This window comes from Micrasema longulum, unplaced genomic scaffold (assembly GCF_059751315.1).
Source record: "Micrasema longulum isolate JH-2025_06_02 unplaced genomic scaffold, ASM5975131v1 h1tg002436l, whole genome shotgun sequence".
Lineage (NCBI taxonomy): Eukaryota > Metazoa > Arthropoda > Insecta > Trichoptera > Brachycentridae > Micrasema > Micrasema longulum.
In genome coordinates this window covers 110562-120612 of record NW_028279581.1, presented here as the reverse complement: position 1 = coordinate 120612, position 10051 = coordinate 110562, and positions in this window count along the sequence as shown.

Genomic DNA, 10051 nt, shown 5'->3' with positions numbered 1-10051 from the left:
AAATTCTCCCCGCGGAATTCTCAGGATTTCCTCCTGTAAAACAAAATCTTAATACAAAGTTACCATAATATGTGCCAATTAGTACCCTTGTCAATCCTTCTCCGAGTATTTCCCTTAAAAATATCTGTTATGTCCTCCCGGGAAATGCTACCACAATAAAATTTTAAAAAAGATTTTTATTATAGAAAAAACTTTTTTTTTTAATAATCACTGTCAATTAAGAACTTTACACCCCATTTATCAATATTTCATATAAATTTATATTTTTACAGAGATAAATAACTCTTTTGAGTAGCAAATCAAAAGGCTAGGAATTGACGAGACTTATGACCTGTCATGCTGGTGTTCGTTAAAAACAAACATCCGTTGTAGGTAGTTAGAGTTTACTCAAAAATAGGATAATTTGAAACGTTTTTAAAAAAATGTATTAAGTAAGTACTAGTTGTTAACTATTTAAATATGTATTTATTTATTTATTTATCATATATATACGGCCTAAGCCAATTACAACAGTTACATGAAGAAACATAAATGCAAGAAACTGAACAAAAAGAACATAAAACTATTTAGCAAAGACAAACAAGGGCAAAACAATAATAGTATACAATATATTAAAAAAAACGAAAGACCAAAGACTTTGAGCTAAACCATGCCAATCCAACTTCATCCTACACTGTTTAGTCGCGAAGAGATCTACGAAAAGCCGGAAGATCTATCCCAAAAAATTCCAAGTCGTGTGATGAATTGACTAATCTACACATTCTGGACATTGGGGCATAAAAACCAAAGTTGCTCTTCGAAGATTTTATAAATAGCAGATTTTGACTTCTGGTGACATGGTTGGGAACATGAAAAGAAATTGATTGCAACAGAGATGGGACATCACTTAAAGCATTAAGTATTTTGAAAATGCATATAAGGTCCATCTCAGTTCTACCTCTCTCCAATGAAGACAGATTAAGAGATTGCTCTATTTCAAAATAAGAATAATTACCCTTTTGTAATCCGAGCAACCATGCCACTAAATATAATATTTATTAGGTGTTAACATAAGTTGTGTCCGTTTTCTTTCCAATTTAAAAATAAACCCGCTCCCTCCTCAATTTGTTTTAAAAAATGTCTGAAACATCATTATCTCTCTCCCTAAACTATATTTAACCCAACAATGTTTGAGTATGTCCAAATGCTTGCAGACTGGCTGGATTTCCTCCCTTGGGAGTTATTCATATTCAAATTTATTTCAACAGAGAGGGAAAACTTTTTGAGAAGGAAATATGGTAGTCTAGGAATTTACAGGGCTTACGACCTGTCATTGGCTGGTTTGAGTGGCCACTTTACACACTGTGTAACATTCACCATTCTGCCCATGTTTGAATATCCACATTTCCTCAACTCTTCCATCTGTTGACTTTTGTGAAGTAAAAGAGCTGAAACCTTTATCACGTGGGTGAGATTCAATCCGGCTGAACCAAATCACATTCTAGGCAACGCCTGAAAACAATTTTCCAATTTTTATATATCTTCTTTTACCAGGTAGTAATTAAACAATGTTTGAGTATGTCCATATGCTTGCAGACTGGTTACACAGTGTGTAAAGTGGTCACTCAAACCAGCCAATGACAGGTCATAAGCTCTGTAAATGCCTAGACTACCATATTTCCAGATTAAGAGATTGCTCTATTTCAAAATAAGAATAATTACCCTTTTGTAATCCGAGCAACCATGCCACTAAATATAATATTTATTAGGTGTTAACATAAGTTGTGTCCGTTTTCTTTCCAATTTAAAAATAAACCCGCTCCCTCCTCAATTTGTTTTAAAAAATGTCTGAAACATCATTATCTCTCTCCTAAACTATATTTAACCCAACAATGTTTGAGTATGTCCAAATGCTTGCAGACTGGCTGGATTTCCTCCCTTGGGAGTTATTCATATTCAAATTTATTTCAACAGACTGCTGCACTGTGTAACATTCACCATTCTGCCCATGTTTGAATATCCACATTTCCTCAACTCTTCCATCTGTTGACTTTTGTGAAGTAAAAGAGCTGAAACCTTTATCACGTGGGTGAGATTCATCCGGCTGAACCAAATCACATTCTAGGCAACGCCTGAAAACAATTTTCCAATTTTTATATATCTTCTTTTACCAGGTAGTAATTAAACAATGTTTGAGTATGTCCATATGCTTGCAGACTGGTTACACAGTGTGTAAAGTGGTCACTCAAACCAGCCAATGACAGGTCATAAGCTCTGTAAATGCCTAGACTACCATATTTCCTTCTCAAAAATGTTTTCCCTCTCGGTTGAAATAAATTTACCTATTTAACCTATTCATACTCTATTTATTTATTTATTTGGATGCTTGTTTATACTGTACATATCTCATTTACTTGTTATTTGGTTGGTTCGAAGCTATTGATTCATATCAATAACTCGCCGATTGTACTACCTGCTATATAAATTTATTTTTTTTATAAATTCACGGACTTTCTTATTAATTTCTAAAAATAAAAAAACAGCCCTTATTGAGTCGATCTGTTGAGAAACCCCTAGTTTTTGTTCAACGATTTTGAGAAAACCGGAAAAATATGATTGCGGGGTAAATGTAATTTACAATGCACCCCTGACCGCCGACGCCAGAGGCAGGGTGTGCTAAAAAATAAACGAATGAATTTTCAGCCACTCGATCTTTAATTAAATTTTCGCTTTGGTGCAAACATTTCCCTGTTTGCCGTGAGTTGGATTAAAGTGCGCTTTTGTGGAAGCCCTTGATATCGTTTTTAAGCCCAAATTAGATTCTAAAATGCATGTCTGGCGGTTTTGTGCCCGGCGGAGTAATAATTACATCACCCCACATTGCTTTGTTCCCGAGCGGAGGTGTAAATTTTAGTATTCATGAACTACGCTGAACACTACTTTCCATTACTGTCCACTTAACTCATGGATTTGTTATGTTTTAAAACTGTATTTATCTATCTTTCCCAAATTAATATAACGAAATTAATATTTTTTTAAATTTTTATCCGGTTAAAATGATTAATACTGAAAACATAATTATAACCCAAAAATAATAAGTTTTTTGTGTATATTATACATTTTGTGCTATTTGACCACTACAACGGTACGAGTAAAACAGAATGAGTTTTGACGCTAAAATTAGATTATTCCTTTATTGAGTTTCTTTTGTCCAATACATATGTCAATTGACGGGCTTATTCCTTTTTTTTTGTTTTTGAAACTAACACAGTCATAGTTATAAACAATGCATACAGAATAACAACAAATAACAAAACTAACTACGGGTGATATAGGAACAAAAAAACAAAAGTGAGGTTCGCTAGAAGGGGTGAAAGAAAGTGGGATGGAAAAATAGGGAAAGACGAGAAGAAGGAAGAAGAAAGAGCAAGTAAATATAAATCAATGCAAAAAGAAAGAAAAATGAATATGTAAATATACACGTACAACAAACATACATACATACATACATACATACATACATACATACATAATACATACATACATACGTACATACGTTTTTTTTATTTCTTACTTATATTTATTTTTGTTAATCTTTGCTTTTAATTTTTGTATAAAATTGTATGATTCAATATGTCCATGTATTTATAATTTTCTCAAACTGAACGGTTTGGGTAGGTAGGAAGAAATTGCCTTAAGGCAATATGCCCGCCCTTATATGTATATATTATATTGTATATGTATATAAAGTGTCAAATAAATAAATAAATACGTACGTACGTACGTATTTACATACGTACGTATATACGTACATATTTACATACATACATACATACATACATACATACATACATACATACATACATACATGCATACATACATACATACATACATACATACATACATACATACATACATACATACATACATACATACATACATACATACATACATACATACATACATACATACATACATACATACATACATACATACATACATACATACATACATACATACATACATACATACATACATACATACAATGAATGAAAACTAATAGACAAAACGGTATCTTTAATCATCATCGCACCCCACCTGACAAGTGGAGCAAAGGGCACTGCATTAAAACACTAAATGCACTCTATCTTAGTTACCTGTTACATAAAGGTGTGGTTCCAGTCTATGGGTACTATTATGGATCTTTTCGCGGGGGTAGAGAAAAAAGAAATTTTTGGGTTTTTATCGTTTGCATGCAAATACACTGTGCTTCATATATGGCCACACTGATGATTAAACGTCAAATGATTTTAACACTATTTCAAACACTTATTCTTCTTTCTTCTTATGGTTCCTCTCCCCGATGGAGGTTGGAAATCATCATTGCGATTCTTACTTTATTGGCAGCTGCCCTGAACAAGGACTGAGTGCTGCAATTGAACCAGTCGCGCAAGTTCTTAAGCCCAGAGATGCGCCTTCTACCTGCACTGCGTCTCCCTTCAATCCTTCCCTGTAGAATGACTTGTAAAATTTTATATTTTTCGTCTCTCATCACATGCCCAAAGTACTCAAGTTTTCTTTTCTTTATGGTCTTCAGTACCTCTTTATCTTTTTTTTTCCATCCGTCGGAGAACATCATCGTTTCGGATTCTATCCACCCAGGAGATTTTTAATATCCTCCTGTAGCACCACATTTCAAAGGCTTCGATCCTTTTTGAAGTGTTTTGGGTGAGTGTCCACGTTTCGACGCCGTAAAAAAGTACTGATAAGACGTAACATCGAGTAATGCGCATTCGGAGGTCTCAATTAAAGTCTCTACTGCAAAGAAGGTCACGCATCCTGAAAAAGCAGTCTCGCGCCATCTCTATTCTGACTTTGATCTCTTGCGAGTGATCCCATTTATCATTCAGCCAGCATCCTAAATATTTATATTGATGAACTTGCTCAATAAACTTATTACTTATTGGCTTTGGTCAATTCAACCTAATTTTGGTCAATTCAACCTAATTTTGGTCAATCCAACCTAATTAAGTGTTTTGGGTAATGCTTAAGGTCGCAATAATGTTCTAAATGAAAATCATGTTTGATTTCACGCGTTCATATTTATTTGACGTTTAATCATCAGTATGTAAATATATATGTGAATATAAAGTATAAACGCATGCAAAAAATAAAAACCCGAAGGAAAAGAGAAGATTCAGAATAGCACCCCAGGGACAGTGAATTATTGCAGTATAAAAACACTTTTGAAACCAATGTCTCTCGTCAACCCTCTAAGAATCGAACCTGGGTCATCATGCTTGGTAGATGAACGGTGAACTACTACACTACGCGGCAGAACCTATCTCCACTCAATTTCTTTTATCTAGATTTTTACCTGAGAGTTGCTATCGAGCCGAAAATGCCCGTTCAGGGTTTTGGTTGTCATTTATTCATAGAACTGTATTCTTTATCTAGGCGGACATAGGAAAATGTGTAAAATCTCTAAAATGTAAGATTGTGTAAAATCACAATAATAGGGAAATATAACTTTTTTTACAATTTTAAAGTAAAAACATGGGTCTATGAAATCCTGTCGAATAAAAAAAAATGTTTACTACTTAGTACCAGAAAAAATATTTTTAAATTAATAATTTCGAATTCCCACGAAAACGGTCATTGTATTAGCCACGCCCCTAATACGTCACGATTCACGTTAATTGTAAACTTTGTTTTTAACCGTTTGATTTTATAGAACATCGTCCCGAATCTTGACGTCACATTCATCAATGCCAAACAGGTCGCACTTTTCTAGGGACATGTTTCTTTTTTATAACTTCTTTTTTAAAGTTATATACGAAAACATTTCTCCGCAATATCCGTATTGATTTTGAAAATACAATGAATTTTTTAAAAGCCATTCCACATATTTTTATTGGTTTCGTAGTATGTGATATGTCCCCATTTTACTAAAAATAAACGTAAATATTTTTTTTTGTGGAAAATCACAAAGTTATTGCTTCAAATATTAATTTCATCGAGAATACTAGGAAACTCTTGTGTTAATGCATGAATGTAGAAGAAATTAAGAATCGTACTCTACGGTGACTTGGTGTTTGATAATAATTTTAGTATATTTATAAAATAGTTACGTCTATACACGTAGGTGCGTGCTTACAAATCAATATTTACGGCAAGTTTTAAATATCATACGCCGTAGACAACGCCTCTTTAATAGAAAAGGGTACGTATTATGATGGGAAGTCAAAAATTATCTTCAATTCAAAAATATAATATGTTTACAATTTTCAATTTCAATGTTCAATTACTGGTTACCGACGAAGATACTTTGTATTTTTTATACAAATATACACACTTTTATATATAAATATCGATATAAGTTTATACCGTCTCAGTATATACCGATGAGATAGCCGTTCATAATCGCGGCCCCGATCATAGTTTGAAACTGGGCGGCATTTGTATTATACTGGTTTTAAGTACCTACATATATTTATAAATTAATATAAAAATATATTCGCAACAAAACAATCATTCATAGGTGTTCAACTGAAAAAATATTTTTTTGATTAATACCAAAATGACAAAATAAAATCAGGAGACAACTTCTAGAAATTTAATTGATATTTTTACCACGCATTACATCAAATGAAATATTAAGCTAAAATTTATTTGTTAAATAATTTAAAATTACCATGTTTGTTTTGCAATAGTGAGGAACTTCAGCTCTACGGGAAATTGAATACAAAAAATATTTTCTTACCGCGGTAAAAATTAGAGCCATAAATTGTACGGAAAAGTTTCTTGAAAATAGACGAAAAAAATAATAAAAAATATTTCAATCAAAATGCATTACTTTAAACGACGTCACTGGTTCATGAACCAATCAATGATATGATATTTATTTATTTTTATTTTTTTATTTTATTATTTTACATATTTATTACAGCAATATACAAGTAATTATTTATACAACAAATTAATTCAGTTGTAAAAGTAAGCATACATATTTTTTATTTTTGCTGTTGGTTCATCTATCTGTTCAGATATATGTTAAGAATATCCGGTTTGCTTATCGATAATGAACTAATCGGAAGAAGTGACAAATAAGAACCTCTGACGTCACACGCGGAGTTATTTCAGAAATACAAAACTTTAAAAATCAAAGCGCTGATAATAAATAATAAAAAAGGCTTAGTTTAATAGGCTATTAACAATTAAAAAAAACAATGAACTTCCTTATTAGATAAAAAAACACATCTTCTACTGACCCATTTTACGAGTTGATTAATAAGTAATAATTCATTTGAATGATGGCGCCTGAATAAGTAATCGTTTACCATATCCAAACTTTATTAACATCACAATTATTCATATAGTGTTCTAGGTCACAGGTCACGACATAACGTTATCGGTCATAGCGTATCTAGGCCATTACAGCTTTTGCAATTAAGTATTATTATATTGAATTTTAAAAATATATTAATAATATATATATTTGTATGGTAGGCCTTATTTGTATTTCCATGTATCTGATTAATTAGGTTGAACGTTATGATGCATTGAACTGGGAGTGTGAGAATCACGATAATTCACTTCATAAATGCTCCGATTTGAGTTAAATTAAAAAAATCGCAGTTGGCTAATCGAGTCTCCCACTCCTCCCTCTCAAGATGCAACCACTAGCTAACTCAATCATCAAGAAGAAAAGTGAATACGCCTTCATGGGATCTCTCACCGATTCAACCAGGAGAACAGTGTGGAAGTTGAAATTACGAACGCTCGAATGGTATTTATAGAGTTTTTTAAAGCAATTCACTTACAATACAATTTAGTATTCCTCTTTAAACTTATAATAACGCAATGTATTTATTTATTCACCGTTACATTGTCTGAATAAATTATCATGATTAATGAGAGAAATGAATGATGTGTTACAATAAAAATATGATGAGACTATAACTATATATTATTTAACATAAAAAATATTAACCGAAGGAATCCGAGGAGAAAACTGCCAGGAGGTTTGATTATAGTTGTCATTTTATCATTTGGAAATGTTCCTATCTTTCTGTTGAAATATGTAATACAATCTATCGATTGACGTAGGAAATTTAATTTCATCTGCATATTTGCAGATTTGACATGAATTTATGGATTCCAAGCGGGCTGTTCGTCCTTTAGTAATTAAATTTACGGAAGTTCCAATTAATATATTTAAGAGAAAATTTTCCCATAACAGTGAGCATTTTAAAATATGATTATTATCCAGGATGAGCTAAATTATTTAAGTCCAAAAATAGTATTGAAGATTATGGCATTATTTGGGTGGATTGGTTAGCCAAAAATAACTCTATTAGAAAATAAACAACATAATCAGTTCGCGCCAGACCTTGATTAGATTTACGATATGAAAAATATTTTACTCGCGATTTCGGTTCTTAATGGACTTCATGGGAGCCTTTCCCGGATTTTACCCGTCTCATGGGCTAATTAACACCTTGATGTTAGAGATCACACCAAAACCATGGATAATTGATGTTTTTTTGTATTTTAGTATACCAGGCTAATATAAAATTAACCTGGAGGATTCATCCCTTCATCGCTTCTCTATAATATATGCAAATGTGCTTTCTGACTACATACTACGTATAGCTTATGTTAGGTTTTGGTTATTTTCATTGTGTGTTTTGTAATATAAATAATATAGATATACATAAATACCTTGTTTTTAAAACTGTCTGAATATTTGTTAATTATCTTTGTTTTTTTAAGTTAGTCTTCTTTGTTTATTTTCAAATGTAATTTTTAAAAATTATATTGTTATGTATCCTCGGCACGGGAAACCCCAGTGAAGTCACATTATTTTTATAATTAATTATAGTTTGTAAGCAAAAAATATGAATAAATAAATAAAATATAGATACTACATAGGTACTCGTAGGTTTCATATTTAATAAATTTGTTATGAACCAACTATATTTTAAGTGTGTCCAAATTTTTGTGGAGATGGACTGGATTCAACTCCGTGGGGAGATGTTAATATTAATATATTACAACAGAGATGAAGAACATTTTAGAGAAGGTAATATGGAAGTCTAGGCATCAACACGGCTTATGTACATATATGAACATCTATATTCCTTCAATTCTTTCATCTGTTGATGTTTGTGAAGTTAAAGAGCTGAAACCTTTATTTGCGCGGGTGAGGTTCATCGAATTGAATTATTTCACCTACATACTAGACTTTTATATTACCTTTTCTTAAATGTTCTTTATCTCCGTTGTAATATGTTAATACTAACAGCTCCCCATGGAGTTGAATCCAGTCCTTGTCTACAAACACTTAGACATACTCAAAATATTGTTGATAAATCCACCTGGTCCATGAAGAAGTATAGAAATTGAAAAAAAAAATTTTTTCAGGCGTTGTCTAGTATGTAGGTGAAATAATTTAACTAGTTGAATGAATACAAAAAAAATACGCGGAATATATTAAGAAAATAAATGTATGTACATTATAATAAACTAAATTTAAATTATTTACTATTGAGAACAAAAAGACTTGACTGAATATTTTTTTTTGTTGAATTGATCAATACAGGTGCATACCAAAGTTTCTCAAGATGCAGTCCAAAGTATAAAATGCACGATTAGTACTTTAAAAATAGTTAGCAGTTTTTAATGCTGCGATTTAGTATGCAAATATTGATCCTATTTGCTGATATAATAGCAACCAACAATACTTTGAATTTTTCCAAATGTTTATTGATAATGATGGGATTTCACCCCCTAGGGAGTTATTAAGATTACGATATTGCAACAGGGGTGGGAACAGTACTTGTAACTTGTCATTAACTAGTTGGAGTACCCAATTTGTAACATTAACCATTTTACAAATGTTCAAACACATGGCATTTCGTAAGCCTTGTAAATACCTATATTTCCTTAATTCCTTCTTAAAGTCGTTTTCCATCTCTGTTGTAATATGTTAAAAATAAGTCAATCATTTTGATATATTGCTTATAATGTGAGTGGTGGTTATCCGAACTCGCCTCTTAATTAAATATAT